The sequence below is a fragment of the Varanus komodoensis genome, unplaced genomic scaffold (assembly GCF_004798865.1).
Source record: "Varanus komodoensis strain SLA01 unplaced genomic scaffold, ASM479886v1 scaffold5, whole genome shotgun sequence".
Classification (NCBI taxonomy): domain Eukaryota; kingdom Metazoa; phylum Chordata; class Lepidosauria; order Squamata; family Varanidae; genus Varanus; species Varanus komodoensis.
Window position 1 is genome coordinate 33,750,118 of NW_025336087.1, and position 14,517 is coordinate 33,764,634.

A 14,517-nucleotide genomic window follows, 5' to 3' on the forward strand; every position below is an offset into this window, starting at 1 on the left:
GCTAACTGATGGGAGTGGGATGAGGTAGTGGGATGAAATAGCCTGGAAGAAGGCATAGCTAAACAGGAGTCTCTCACCTTGTAATATTTTGTGTCATTGCATTTTTAAGTTGCTTGAGTATGGATTCTTGTTCATCATCCAATTTATTCCTTTCTGACCCATACTAAAAAAATGTTCATGTTTTTTTCCACAGCTTTTCTAGGTCATGTTTGCAGAGTCTAGTTTTTTTTATTATTCTGAAGGTTATGCTAATTCATATTTGATTATACTGACTTTCATTGTATAATCCAAATAACAACTTTAACCAAGGGAAGCAATTTTGTCTATATTTGGTCTTTGTATTTCATGCATATGAGGGGCTGAGTGAATGGCCCTATCCTATTTGAATCAGAGCAAGCCATGAAGATAAAGCAAAGAAAAATTCAAGTTAGAAAGGGAATTTATAGCTTGCTGCCAATTTCACAGAATTGTGGCCATAGCATGTGTGTTCTATATAAAGCTTGCTACAGCTGTTTTCATGTCAGTCTAAAGGAGGCCTCAAAGGGGGAAAAGAATCTAAGAAACGTTTATTCCATCAGAACTGGCCATTCAAAAATCTTCATTTTTTCAAGGGCTCATTGTTTTTTGTAACTGCATTCTTTAATCTTTTGAGATATGCCTAGCACCCAGTTAAATGAAAACATGGCTTTAGGTATAATGTTGAAAGTTACCTATGTTGTAATTTTGAGTTATGAAAACTTCATTAAGGATAGGTTTGGAGACACTCTGCTTTGGAATAAAAACATACAAATGCAAATTACTGTCTGTAAAATGGATACCATTGTTTATGAAGAGCTGTTCCAAGTATCAATTACAGAGAGCACAATATTTGTTGTTATTAGAAATGACTTATCTGGGTTTTATTTTCTTAACAATTTCTTAAAATATTATAGAGACTCAAATAACTTTCTAGTTCCTGAGTCCTAGCTGATTAGATCAGAGAAAGCTTCCCCAGCTAATCTAGGGACTCTGGGATACAACCAGCCATGCTTTGAGAGAGTGAGCGATCAGAGCGAGCAAACAGGGAGAGCAAATGGGAGTTTGGTAGGGGAGGTCCCTAACTCTCCTTTTTTCTAAAAAAAAAATTCCTCCATTTGTTTTCTTCCTTGTAACATACTCCCATTTCCTGGTAACACAACTGTGTTGTCAACTTCTAGGGAAGACAGGCGAAAGCACTGGTTGTTGCAACAGGTCCAGCAAGCTAGAATAAAAAAGGTAGCAGAAAGAATGGACCAAGAAGACTCTCCAGTTGTGGTGATCTACATCATCTGTGAGCAACATGAATTACATGTGCAACAGGTGCAAGCTAGTAACCCTTTTAGAAGAAAAGGCAAGAGTACTAAAGCAGCAACTGTCCACCCTCAAGGTAATAATGAAGATGAAGAGTTTTTAGACAGAGTGGTGGAACTGCAACAGCTATGAGTAGTACAAAGTCTAGAAGTGCAGCAGCAAGCTGAGGCAGATGAGCAAAATTCTGAGGGAAGGGAAAATGAGGAGGAAACTCCATAGAAAAGGGTGACAATTAGGTGCAGAAGAACTAGAAGACACTCTGCACCAGCGGAAGCAGTGAAACTGTGGTACCACTTACTCAAGGATAAGTCTGGAAGGCATCCTGCAGTGGAAGAACCACAAATCATCCCATGCTACACTTAACCAGAGGCTAAAGTTCAACCAAATAATGGCAGTGATACCTAGGCTTGCAAGACCAAGAAGAGAAGAGTGCTTACTGTAGGAGACTCCTTGTTGCATGGAATGAAAGCAGAGGCATGCCAGGAAGACCTATGGACTTTTCGTCCTGGAGGAAAGATTAGTGATATAACTGAAAAATTGCCAAGGGTTATACAGCTCATAGACTTGCATCCTTTCCTTCTATACATGTGGGAACAAATTACACTACCAAGCAGAATGTTGAAGAAATCACATCAAACTTTGAAGGTTTAGGGAGAAAAGTCAAGAACTTTGGGGCCCAGGTAGTTTTCTCTTCTAACATTCCAGTTCTTGCAAGAAGACTAGACGGAAAGAAAAGTACTCTAGGCAAATGCCTGGCTACAAAGGTTGTGCTGACATAGATTGGATTCTGTGTCCATGGGCCACACTTTCTGCAATTGGACTGCTGGTATGTAATGGGACTGGAAAGAGTGGGCTTGGCCATAACATGAAGAAGTTTATCTGGTGGGCTGTAATTGAATCCTACTGGAGAGGAAGAAATATAACTGATCATAACAACAGACAGAAGTTTATGCACTGTAACAGGAAGAGCAGCTCTAACAGAGCCCAAGAACAGTCTTCCCAAAAATGTAGGAAGAAAGCACATCATCTTCAGTGCCTATATACTAATGCACAGAGTATGGGAAACAAACAGCATGAACTTGAACTCTTAATACAGGAGGGTGAATACATCCTGAGAGGTATAACTGCAACCTGATGGGATGACTCCCATGACTGGAATTCAACAATTATATATAACCTGTTCAAGAAGAAACAGAAAGGGAGGTAGAGTCGCACTGTAGGTTAAAGATACATATCTCTGCACAGAAATAAAGGAGGATGTGCTCAGTAACCCCATCAAGAGCATCTGGATTAATATAAGTGGAGCGAGGAATAAAAGAAACACGGTGGTTGGCGTCTATTATTTATTTATTTTATTTATTTAGGAGACTTCTATGCCGCCCCATTCGCCGAAGCCTTGGGGCGGCTCACAACCATAAATAAACTTCAATAGAATAATATAAATTAACAATATAAATTAAGTTGCCCTGGCCAAAGAATAAAATGAATAAATAATATTAACAATTAAAATAACATTTGAATAAAAAGGTCTTCGCCTGGTGCTGAAAAACAAATAACGACGGCACCAGGCAGACCTCTCTGGGGAGCGCATTCCATAGATTGGGCGCCACCGCAGAGAAAGCCCTCCTCCGAGTACTCGCCCTCCTAATTTCCTTCACGGAGAGTTCCCGAAGAGGGGCCTCTCCCGCAGATCTCAAGGGGCGGGCGGGCATATATGGACGTAAGCACTCCTTCAGGTAACCAGGACCCAAGCCATTAAGGGCTTTATAGGCCATCACCAACACCTTGAATTGGGCCCGGACTTCAGTGGGAAGCCAGTAAAGCTGACGGAGGACTGGAGTCATGTGAACATAACGCCCAGTCCCCGTCAGCAGCCTGGCAGCTCTATTTTGAACCAATTGAAGTATCCGGACCGTCTTCAAGGGAAGCCCCACGTAGAACGCATTACAGAAGTCAAGTCAGGAAGTCACCAGCACGTGTGTCACTGTCACCAGGCAGTCATACTTCAGGTAGGGGCGCAGCTGATGGATCAGCCGAAGCTGAAAGAAAGCGCTCCTTGCCACCACTGTCACCTGAGCTTCCAGGGAAAGCTCTGGGTCGAGGAGCACTCCCAAGCTGCGAAACCAACCACACAGTCAAGGAGAATACAAGGATGAAACTTTTGAAAAGCAAATTGCCAGCGTTTCAAGGAGACATTATGTCATTGTTACGGAAGACTGTAGTTTCCCCAGTATCTGTTGGGAAACAAATTCTACCAAGCATAGCCTCTTCATTGATTCCTAACATATGTTGCTGATAACTTTCTCTAACAGAAAGTAGAGGAAAGAATGAGAGGAAAGGCTATAGTGGTGTATTTTTTTTTACAGGTGGCCAGGTAGTGACAGGCCCCCCACCCCCCAATGTGCCATTTGGGCACTTTGGAGAAACTGTCTGTGACTGTCAATTAGGAAGGCATACTTTCTAAGGTAAAAAGGGGGAAAAGCTGTGATGAGTGAAAAGGAGCTGGCTATTGTGGCAGAGGGAAAGAAGACAAGTCAATTGTGTCATGGAGTATCATCATCATCATCATCATCATCATCATCATCATCATCATCTATACCATCACTTAGCTATAAAAGGCTCTCAGAGAAGTTTACAAAATACCATACTGCAACATAAAAAATACAATGAAATACAATCTAAAACAAGGTACAAGAGTTAAAATTAGGACAAAATCCAATCAGCTGCATGAGGCAATAAACAGAACGATTTAAACAATTTCTAAAATTTTGAAAGCAATAACAGCAGCACAAATAGTTAAAGTTATACAATTCATTATCATAATCTAGGCTGCAGCTACAAACCACCCACCCAACTGGCCAACGTCCAGAGTCTCAGACACCATTGAGACTCAAATGGGCACCAACAGGCAGTGTCCCTTAGCCACTGCCTTTTGACTGCTGCCCTGGGCCACTAACCAGGGCAGAAGGTCTCCGGGGAAACATGATGGGAGGGGCCAGTTTGGAGTAGCAGCCCACACGTGACCACAGCTGGGGCGCTACCACTCTGCTGCTCTTCCTTTGCTCTCCCCACTCTGCCAGGCTAGGCCCTGCCACTGACTCACCGTCTTGATGGTGCACAGGGCAAGAGTCTCTCTAGGGACAAGAGAGCTGGGACAGGAGTTCCCTTGGGAGACCTGTGGGAGGACTGAAGGGGAAGATGGAGGAGAACCTGCAATAAGCTGATCATCTGTGGAAGGCCCGTTTGTTGCTTGGGCTTACAGTCAGGCCACCATAATTTATTGATAGGGTGGGTTAGGGAGATGTGAAAATTCATCCGCTGTCTGAACAGTCACTACAACTGTATCATGAGCACTGCTGGATGGACAATGTTCACGCCACAATTGTTATAGATGGCTTGAAGTACCATGACAGTGTGAGAATGATGTTCATTCCTAGACAGTGAGCTTCAGGAAGGTGTTGTCATCCTGCTGAATCATCTGTATGTTCCAGAACATTTTGCACTCTTACTGACCCCAAATTGTTATTTCCTCAGCCTGTATAGATCTTGTATTATACTCACCAGCACTTTATTACTGGCATTCGTACATACTTTTCATTTTTCATCATTCCCACTCCTATTTTTTCCCCCAGCTGGGACACGATCTTCAATTAGGCTGGGTTTGGCCTAATGTATGTAGTAGTACACTAGTTGCACTAATAGCACCCAGGGTTGGTATTCCATGACAATGGCAGTGAAAAAAAGCCATATTTATGGCACTAGTATATCAATTCAACAAAATTTAGTAGTCATGTATATTCCTCTCTGGCTTATTTGTTGGTTTGAAGGATTGAAACCACTCAGGTCACCCTGATGGTTTTTCAGTCCCAGAAGTGGAATTTTCCAGTGATATATCAACAACATTCAAACTATTGACCACACTAGTATTCTGAACTGCCTTGCTAGGACTCCCAATTTCCATTCAATCCAGTTATTTCTGGAAGGTGGAAGACTCTGTTCTTTCCAGTTGCCTTTGGCAAAATTGCATCATGGCTTTTTATTTTTTTTAATGTCTCTCTGGAACCACTGGATGAACTCATACAGAGATTAGGGGTAAGTAAGGTATCAACAATATGCTGATGCCAACACTCAATTTCCTCTCTCATTTTGCTCTTGTGATGCTAGTGAGTCTAGAGAAGTGGTGGAGATTCTCAAGTGTTGTGTGGTATTGATTTCTGGCTATAAGGGGTAAACAAACTGAAATATCAATTTAAGCAAGACAGATATATGACTGGTTGGAGTGTCCAATTATTTGGATAAAATTGTATAACTACATTAGCTTTGATTTACAGCCACCCTGAAAGGCCATGTTCAAAGCTTGGGGATGCTCTGGAATCTGGTACTGCTTCTGTATGTTCAAATTGTGGTTAAGGGTACTTTTAATTATCTATGGCACATCTTTAATAATATGAACCTGTCCAGAATTGTCATATCCTAGTTATAGCTAAGTTAAGTTATATGATTACAGAGCTGGTTGAAAATGCAGCTGCAGCTTGTTGACCACAAATCAGAGCATATAACTTGGATTTAAGCCCATCTTCATTAACTTCCACTCTTTCTGGGCTCAGTTAAAGATGCTGACATTAACCTTTTAAAAACCAAAGCCAAGCTTCCTCTTATCCCATTTGAACCTTCCTGAACCTTAAGATCTGCCTCAGAAGCCCTCCTTTTTGTTTCTTTCCTCATTGAAGCCTTGGTGAGTCAGAATGAGAGAGGAGTACTCCTTAGTGGTGGCACCTGGATTGTGAAAAGTTCTTGGATATGTGGTATCCTTATCTGCTTTTAGGAATGCAGGCAAAACACATAGGATACACGTAAGTTTTAAACTTCCTAGGGAGAACCTAGGGACAGGCCATCAGTCTGTATAGTTCACTCATTTTTAATTGGCTTGTAATTATAAGAAGGGGAAGCAGCATCTACAAACAACAAAACCAATAGCAAGAATATAAAAAACCACACTGGCTGGCAGTGACTCTCTACGGTTTCAGGCAGGAGCCTTTCCCAGTCTTGCTGGAGATGTCAAGGGTTGATGCTGGGACCTTCTCCACGCAGAGTATGTTATCTATCACACCATGCTACAGGTCCTACTTTGTACTGTGACTTATCCAGCTGCTGTGGCCTCTTCTTTCTTTTTGTACTTTATTATGATTTGTAAGATAATGATTAAGTATTTTAAAGGCTCATTCTTATTGTAATCTACTTTTGTCAAAATTCCTAGAGAAGTAGTGGGGACTATACATACACACACAGAGCAAATATGTTTAAATTTAAGATCATTTAAAGTGGGGAGAGAAGGGCAAAGAAAGGAAGCAGGGTGGCATGTTTGCATTATGAGTCTTGGGAACTGTAGTTTAGTGCAGGTGCTCTGACCCACATACACTACTACTGTATTAAGGGTTCCCAAAGGAGTATAAAGCGTAGTAGGTTAAGAAACTAAATCAACTTCTCATTGCTTCAGATTGTCAGTCTAGACCAGCATTGGAGACATTTGAACTGACTGGTAGGCAATGTATAGGTTGGTAGGATGACAAACCAACTTGCAATGAAGTATACAGGACTCTCGCTTAGCAGAGTTATCTGCCCATTTTCAATTTTCAATTGACTCAGCTAAGCATTGTACAAGAGACCTATCCACCCCTATTCTGAACATGTAATTTGTGGTGTTCCATCACACTTAAATGTGTGTTAAACTTGTGCCCATGTTTTTAACCAGTAACCAATTTTTTCCTGAGAATCCTGCCATGTGATATGTACCACATTGACCTAGCTCATTTCTGAGTAAAAACATTTATTTCTGTGCTTCCTTTGCATCATTACTTGAAATCAGTTCATTGTATCATTTTAGGCTAAAATGACATATGCTACTTTACTTCAACTTACTGGTTTAGGACCAATTCACAGTGCCAATGGGTGGATGATAGATTCTTCAATATCCTATATGTGTTGACTTCCTATTATAGCCAGTTGATTTTGTGTAGCAGCTACCATAATGTTGTAAATAGGTTACCTTGGCAGTGGCAGTCAGACAGTTTAAGACAGAAGTTAGGTGACTACAGGTAGAATGCTGGTATGTGGGATTTTGAAGTGGCTGTCATGCATGCAGTGGTCATGTGCACACCTGTGTATTGGACATGATTAGTTTATTTCAATGAGAATAATATTCATTGATCTAAATGGATTGTTAGCAAAATGCTGTTTGATCTGCTTTATACATTGGGACATCCAAGTTCTTTATTGTATCACTTTTGCAATAAAATTGGGAGTCAGACTACCTTGGAACTGCTTTAATCATGTGAGGATGGCACAATTTGGTGATAACATTTTCATATTTTAACCTAACCATGGTGATACGCAATAAGCTTTATGATGCTTTCAGTATACTTTTTTTCTACATTTGGTCAAACTTTCCTAAAAGTGTTCTTAAATTCTTGGCTGTGGGTTAGCTTAGGTTGGACCTCTTCTCTGTTCAGACTTAAAAGCAAACCCCCAAAGTAGCCAAGCATAACATTTTATTCTAATGTAATATTTCTTTCCAATTTTTGCCACCCCTTACAAGGTCTTTGCAGTGTATAATCTTTGGCTCTGGTCCAGTGAGTCCTTTAATACACCCAGTTAGCATTCCATCACCCCCTCCCCTTCATCTCTAGAGCAATTCTTAAATTTCCCTTCTATTTATTAGTGAGGTGTGCTAGATTGTTCTTTTTAAAAAAATATATAATGGTTGTCATGAGTGTAATTATCAAATAACTGGGATTCCATTAGTTGCATGAAAAGAAGCTAGAAAGTGTATTTGATCAAATTTCTCAAGCTGAATCTGTAAGCCTTATCAAAGTTTCAGGTTTGTTTTGGCTGCATAAGAAAACCCAATTGCAGTTGAGTAATTGCATAGAAGCTATGCAGTGAAATTTGAAATGAAGGCTAGTGAAGAATAATCACTGATGTTATATGACTGAGAGTTACTTATACTTGGTAATAACTAAAGATACTTAGAGCACTCTTAATACTTTTACAGCAAAACTTTTGTTGGATCAGGCTTCTAGGTTCAGGAGATCCAGTATATTATATCATTTGTTCTCTATCCTTATCCATTTATAACCAATTCAAATCTTTCTTTGCATGATTTCATTCCTCTTTTCACTTATAACCATGATTGTCCCTGGGATTGTTAAATTAATTATATTTAAGAATCATCACTTACAAGCATCTGTTTCCTAGTAACTGGCTACATATAGTCTCCTATGACCAGTTGAGTGCAGCCATTATAAAGAAATATTAGTGTTTGCATTTTAATACACTGCTGTGACTGCACAAGTGTTCCAAACCTTATTTTATACTTAAAATACTTAATCATTAGCTTATCCCCTTCCACAATTGGATTCTTTTTCACTTCATCAGCCACTTTGGTTGAATGGACTGCATTCTTAAATTTGGGTATATTAAAGATGATCAGGGAACTGCTGGAATATAAATGTAAATTTGAAATACCCAAAAACAGTTTTTGTAAAATATTGTAATCTTTCTTGTTCATTATTTCACAGTGTGCTATTCCTGAGTAAAGGCTGAAACTCTTAGCTGAAATGGAACAAAATCAAAAGTATAGAAGCAGTTTTAAGGGATTGGACTAAATTTGAAAGTATTTGTTAATTTATTTAACATAATTCTGCACTAACTTTTGACTGCATGATTCCCAAAGTGCTATGAAACTCATCATACAAAACTAACAATTAAGCAGGCCTTTGCAGAAGAAGTAGATCCTTCATATACCCATGGTTCACAGCATTTAAGGCTATATATATTAAAATTAGTGCTTTGAGCTGAGATGAGAAACAAATGGGTACCCAGTATATGTGACATATCAGCGTTATGATCTAGCCTGAACAATTGAATCAACAGTCTGATCTCTGCTTTTTATGCCAATCAATCTCTTAAAATTCCATTGTATGGAAATAGCAGCAATCTAACCCGGATGATGATGATGATGATGATGATGTTATTATTATTATTATAACATTTCTATGCTGCCCCTTGCCGCAGCCTCGGGGCGGCTTACAACACAATAAAATACATTGAAATACAATAGAACATAATAAATTACCATTAAATACAAAAATACAAAAAATACACTGAGTTACGAACATAATAATATAAAATTAAAATTATCAGTATAAAATAAGTAAATAAATAATATAGGAGGAGAAAAGAGAAGGAAAAAGAAGTTGCCCTGGCCAGATCATATGTTTTAACAATTAAAATGATGTTTAAATAAAAAGGTCTTTACCTGGCGCCGAAAAACCAGTAACGACGGTGCCAGGCGGACCTCTTTGGGGAGTGAATTCCATAGGTTGGGCGCCACCGCAGAGAAAGCCCTCCTCCGAGTACTTACTCTCCTAATTTCTTTCATGGAGGGTTCCCGGAGAAGGGACTCTCCCGCAGATCTCAAAGGGCGGTCGGGCATATACAGACGTAAGCACTCGTTCAGGTAGCCAGGACCCAAGCCGTTAATAGTCTAGATCATATTATCCAGGAAGCAGTGCAGCTAGCACACCAACTAAACCCAATTAAATTCTCATTGAGCTACCAGTGCTATTGGAACATCCATTCAAGGTCAGTTGTTGTGAAAATAAGACAGAGGTATGTAAGCCACCTTGGGGTCCTCTCAAGAGGAGTAAGGGAGAATAGAAAGTTAATAGTACCAGTAAATATGTATCTAGAAGAACCCATTTGGTGACAGTAGCCAAAGAGCCATAGCGGAAAATTCACCTAGAGAGTAAAGACACCTAGAGAGAATTACCACATTCATTGTTTCTCTGTTGATGTTTCTGAAAGATTTAGAAGTGCTTAGTTTAAAAGAAAACAGAAAAATGGTGGACATAATAAAAAGCTGGTAAAATGGAAAAAACCAGTGGGATATTGTCTTTAATACAAACTCTATAGGAAGAACAGGGAAGGAAGTGCCAAGGCTGGTCTCTAAAATGTGCTGTGGCACAATTGGGCAGCATGCAAATGTTTTAAACAAACAAAAGAAATGAGCAAGCTCAAAAAGAAAGTGAATTACTGTTAGAATTGCTGTTAATGACAATACCAAGTCCCCAAAGTATTTTACTGGGAACATACTATCGCACTCTGGGTGATCTTGAGATGGAGAATGAAGTTGGAAGCCCGCATCTAAAGGAGAAAGTGTCATAGCAGTGGGTGTGTTGGGAGTAAGAAGGATGGCAGTCTTGGGCAATTGTTCTCATAAACTGCTGGATGTATTCCAGGCAATTCAGAATCGGAAAGTGAAACATGTTTCAGTGAGATTGGGAAGGATGGGCCAGGTCGAGATTTGGGAGGCCCAGCTGAATAAACAGTGCATGGAGAGGAGGAGCGCTCACCTCCAGAAAGTCCCTTTTGTGGAGATGGGACCTACACATGTTTACAAAGGGAATTCCTGGAGGTTAACACTAGATTGGGTTCAACAGACCACCCTGTGCCTGCTCAGAGATCCATTCTGGGAAATTTGTACTTTGAAATGATAAAGAAATTTGTAAGGAATACAGTCCATGGCTGATGCTTGTTCAAAGGAGGAACTTTGGCTCATGACAGAGTCCCTTCAATTAGTGCCCCCTAGGCTGGGTAAATGCTTATTCTTATGACAAAGAGGTAACATTTCTCAATAAGTCACAGTGATCTAGAACAGTCATAGAACTTTCCACAAGGGAAGCGATCATGGATTTAATCCTTAATTTTATCTCCAACCTGATGTGCAAGTGTTGTTGGACCAATTAAAAAAGTGACTCCTTTGCTATCAACTTTAATTCATATGCAAATGAAAGTTGCCAAGAAAGTCCAACACAGCAAAGGTGGACAGGCGCATCTCTCCAGAACACTTAGCTATGCTACTAGAAGTTCAGTTATAATATATTCTACAGGTTAGGAAACTCCCAAGAGCTTTCCAGCAGTGCTAAGGTTTTTCTTAGGGCACAGTTCCCTAATGTTTTGAATTTTAACTACCATCAGCACCAGCCAGAAGCATTAATGGCCAGGAAAGTTAGGGGGTGAGGCAGCTTCCTTGTGGAAGTGAGAAAAACAAAAATGGATGCAAACTTTCGTAATACTGCAATACTATGTATTGTCACTTTACCTAAAAAAACATATTGTAAAACTGTAAAAGTTCCAAAGAGGGCAACCAACGTGTTTGTGGGTCTGGAACAACTTCCATCCAAGGAGAAGCTACAACATTTGGGTTGCTGAGTAAGGGGGAATATAACAGAGGTGTATAAAATCATGCTATGAAAACTATGAATTTCTCTAGAGAGATGGCAGCAGTCTTGCATCCTTAAACAGAGTTTAGACAAATTTATGGAATATTAGGCTAGCAATATTAGTTATGATAGCCATGTATTTTCTCCAGGATAAGAAGCAGCATCCCTTTGAATCCAGGTAGCTGGGGAACACAAGTGTGAAGGTGCTGCAGTGTTCAGGTCCTGATTGTGGATCATCTATAGACCTGGGAGCAGAGTGGCAGACTAGAAAGGCCTTTGGTCTAAACCAGCTCCTCGTACATTCACGGCCAGCAGTTGCAGTTGACCTTTGGTTAGTTCCTAAAAATATAGCATCCCTCCACATGTACCATTCTAGAAAAAAATAAATTAAATATTGGGTAGGATGTTAAATATATATATTTGAGTGTGTAATGATCTGCTGTGTATCCTTAAATTGTGGGCCTTGTATATGCCTGGTTGTCGTTTTTTCTATTATAGCTTGTGAGCTTTTCATCCACATCAGTGAAAGCATCCATAGAATAAAGCTGATTTGCTTTCTTCAGTTTATTGTAGGGTTGCGACATTTTCTTTCCTGTGGCTCTGTGACTTGAAATAGAAGCATGACAGGCAGAAATCCAATTGATATAGTTACTCATGCCGTGGAAGTTCTGTGATGGAAAGAACAGCACTTGTTTAACAGCTGTGTGTCTGTCAAAATCCAGAACGCAATTCCTTGTCAAGAAACAATAGTGGCAAGTTTAAATTAAACCTGGGTCACCAGACGTAAGCCCCAGATTGAAGAGAGGTACAGGAAGTCTGGCAGGAACAATGTGAATGGACAGGCAGGACTTCCTGCAGAACAGGGTAGAACAGCCTAACTGATCCTCTCTTGTTGTGTTGGGCAAGAGTCAGCACTGGGTGGTAACAGGCTGAGGAGGGCTCTAGCTGAAGCCTTGTTCCCTTGAAGCCGGGAGGGAAACCTTTAAAGCCTGACCCCAAAAAAGTTATGGGAATCCCAAATGTAGTTTAGGTAGTTTTTATATTAAAAACTCTATTTTCATTTCGCTATTTAAAAGCACAGCTTTGTGAGCTTTGGAGTAAAATATTTACCTTTTTGTGTGATTATTTATTGAAGTTGTGTGTGAGAGTGCATATTTTCTTACAAGCACAATCATGAAGGGTATTTATGGACAACTACTTGCCATTACGGGAATGGTTTATTTAAATTTGCCTCTGCAAAGCTATTCATACAAACCAGTGTTTCCTGTTTGGTAGTAAGAAGAAGTTGGTTAAACATAAAGTGGTCATCCTGGCTAGATTTCTAATTCAGGATGAATTAGTTTCAAGATATAAACAAGATATAAAAGTAAACTTTTTAAGGGCTTTTGATTTTGGTACCTGTTTTTACATCAATATTTGCTCTGCTTTGAGTATATTTCCACTAAGTGTAGCTATCTTTTTGAAAGTTTATCATTATAAGTAAAACATGCCAAATACACTTCCTGGCTCCCCACTCCTTTTTTTTCTAACCTAAATATGGTCAGGGTAATTATTCGATACAAGCTAATGCTGCTTCTTACTATCACTAAAACAAACAGCACCTTCAGTATCAACATTTCAGATAAACACTCCCTCAAATATTAAATAATCACAATAATATTCATACAAAATATTCAGACATCAGTACTTTCATGACTCTTGCTTCATAAGGTGGGGTATAAATCAAATACCACCCCGAGAAGTTCTGTAGGGGATGGGATAGAAAATATAGGAAGGACGGACGGAAGAAGGGCCAATTCTGGACAGAGTAGGAAGGACCTAGGATTAGCCATTTGATGAATTAATTTGGTGGTTTGGCCGGTAATATGTTGTGAAATGATGTTTGTTTTAAAACATTCTATTAGAACAATAACAGCATGTTATTTTAATCAGCAACAGGTTTGATGAATGTACTAATTTTAAAAGGATAGTTAACTTGCGGTGAGACAAGGTGCCTGGTCCAGCAGTGCTGCCGCACTTGTGCAGTTGATGCAGCGCTAGTAAAAGCAATCTCCTGGGCTGTGGCTTTCTGTGGAAAACGTATTGTGCCAGCTTATACGTCTAAAAGAATGCTGCTAAAAGAGTGGCTTTTACTACTGATGACTGCTTTTGTTCCTATTCCAGCTTAGGGATGCATTTACAACAGGTGGCTAATAGCGGTGGCAAAAGCTTTGCTATCCTGCCAGCTTTTTCCTCTGAGTGCTCTAGGTTTAGTCCCCCAAAACAGCCCTCATCAACATATGAGGATATCATGCAATTAAAAAGGTAAGCTGCCATCTTCACAGTGGCATCTTTAGCTTCCGGAATATTTGACAATAAGTACTCAGCTGACAATATTTGATGCTCAATTGGTTGCCATACCAAGCTTGAGAAGGCCATTTATTACTACTGTAGAGTTCCCCCTGCTTGCTCAGAGGAATGGGAAGCTGGGGAAAAGGGACTTCTTGAGCAACTGACATCAGGAGTTTGTCAGGTTTTACATGCAAGTAGAAACATGAAAGTAACTGGAAAGGACTAGTTTCTGTAACTGTCTTCAGGAATTCCATGTTCTTTACTGAAAAAGTTGAGTCTCAGTGGTAGTTTTTGGGAGGGAGACTTTGATCTTAGTGGGGCTAAATTAGGGTAATTTTAACATACAGATATTGCCACATAACTGTTGTTTCCTGCAGTAAGCATTTAGCTCTCTTATAGAATATATTATCTCAGAAACCGTATAGCAGCATTGTAGAGGCCAGCAGGACTGTGCTTCTTGTATACATGGGAGAATAAGATAAGATTGGGCTGCCTGAGGACACTTTGAGTGTGCCTAAAGTAAAATTGGGGCTTGGGGTTTCTTCGCTGTCAGCTCACTCTTCACTAGTATATT

At 39.8% G+C, this 14,517-nt stretch overlaps 1 protein-coding gene across 2 annotated transcripts in view; it reads left to right on the forward strand.

Moving 5' to 3' along the window:
* SRFBP1 (serum response factor binding protein 1) overlaps positions 1-14,517 on the forward strand; it is a 58,525-nt gene that overhangs the window by 12,106 nt on the left and 31,902 nt on the right. The window lies entirely within an intron of this gene.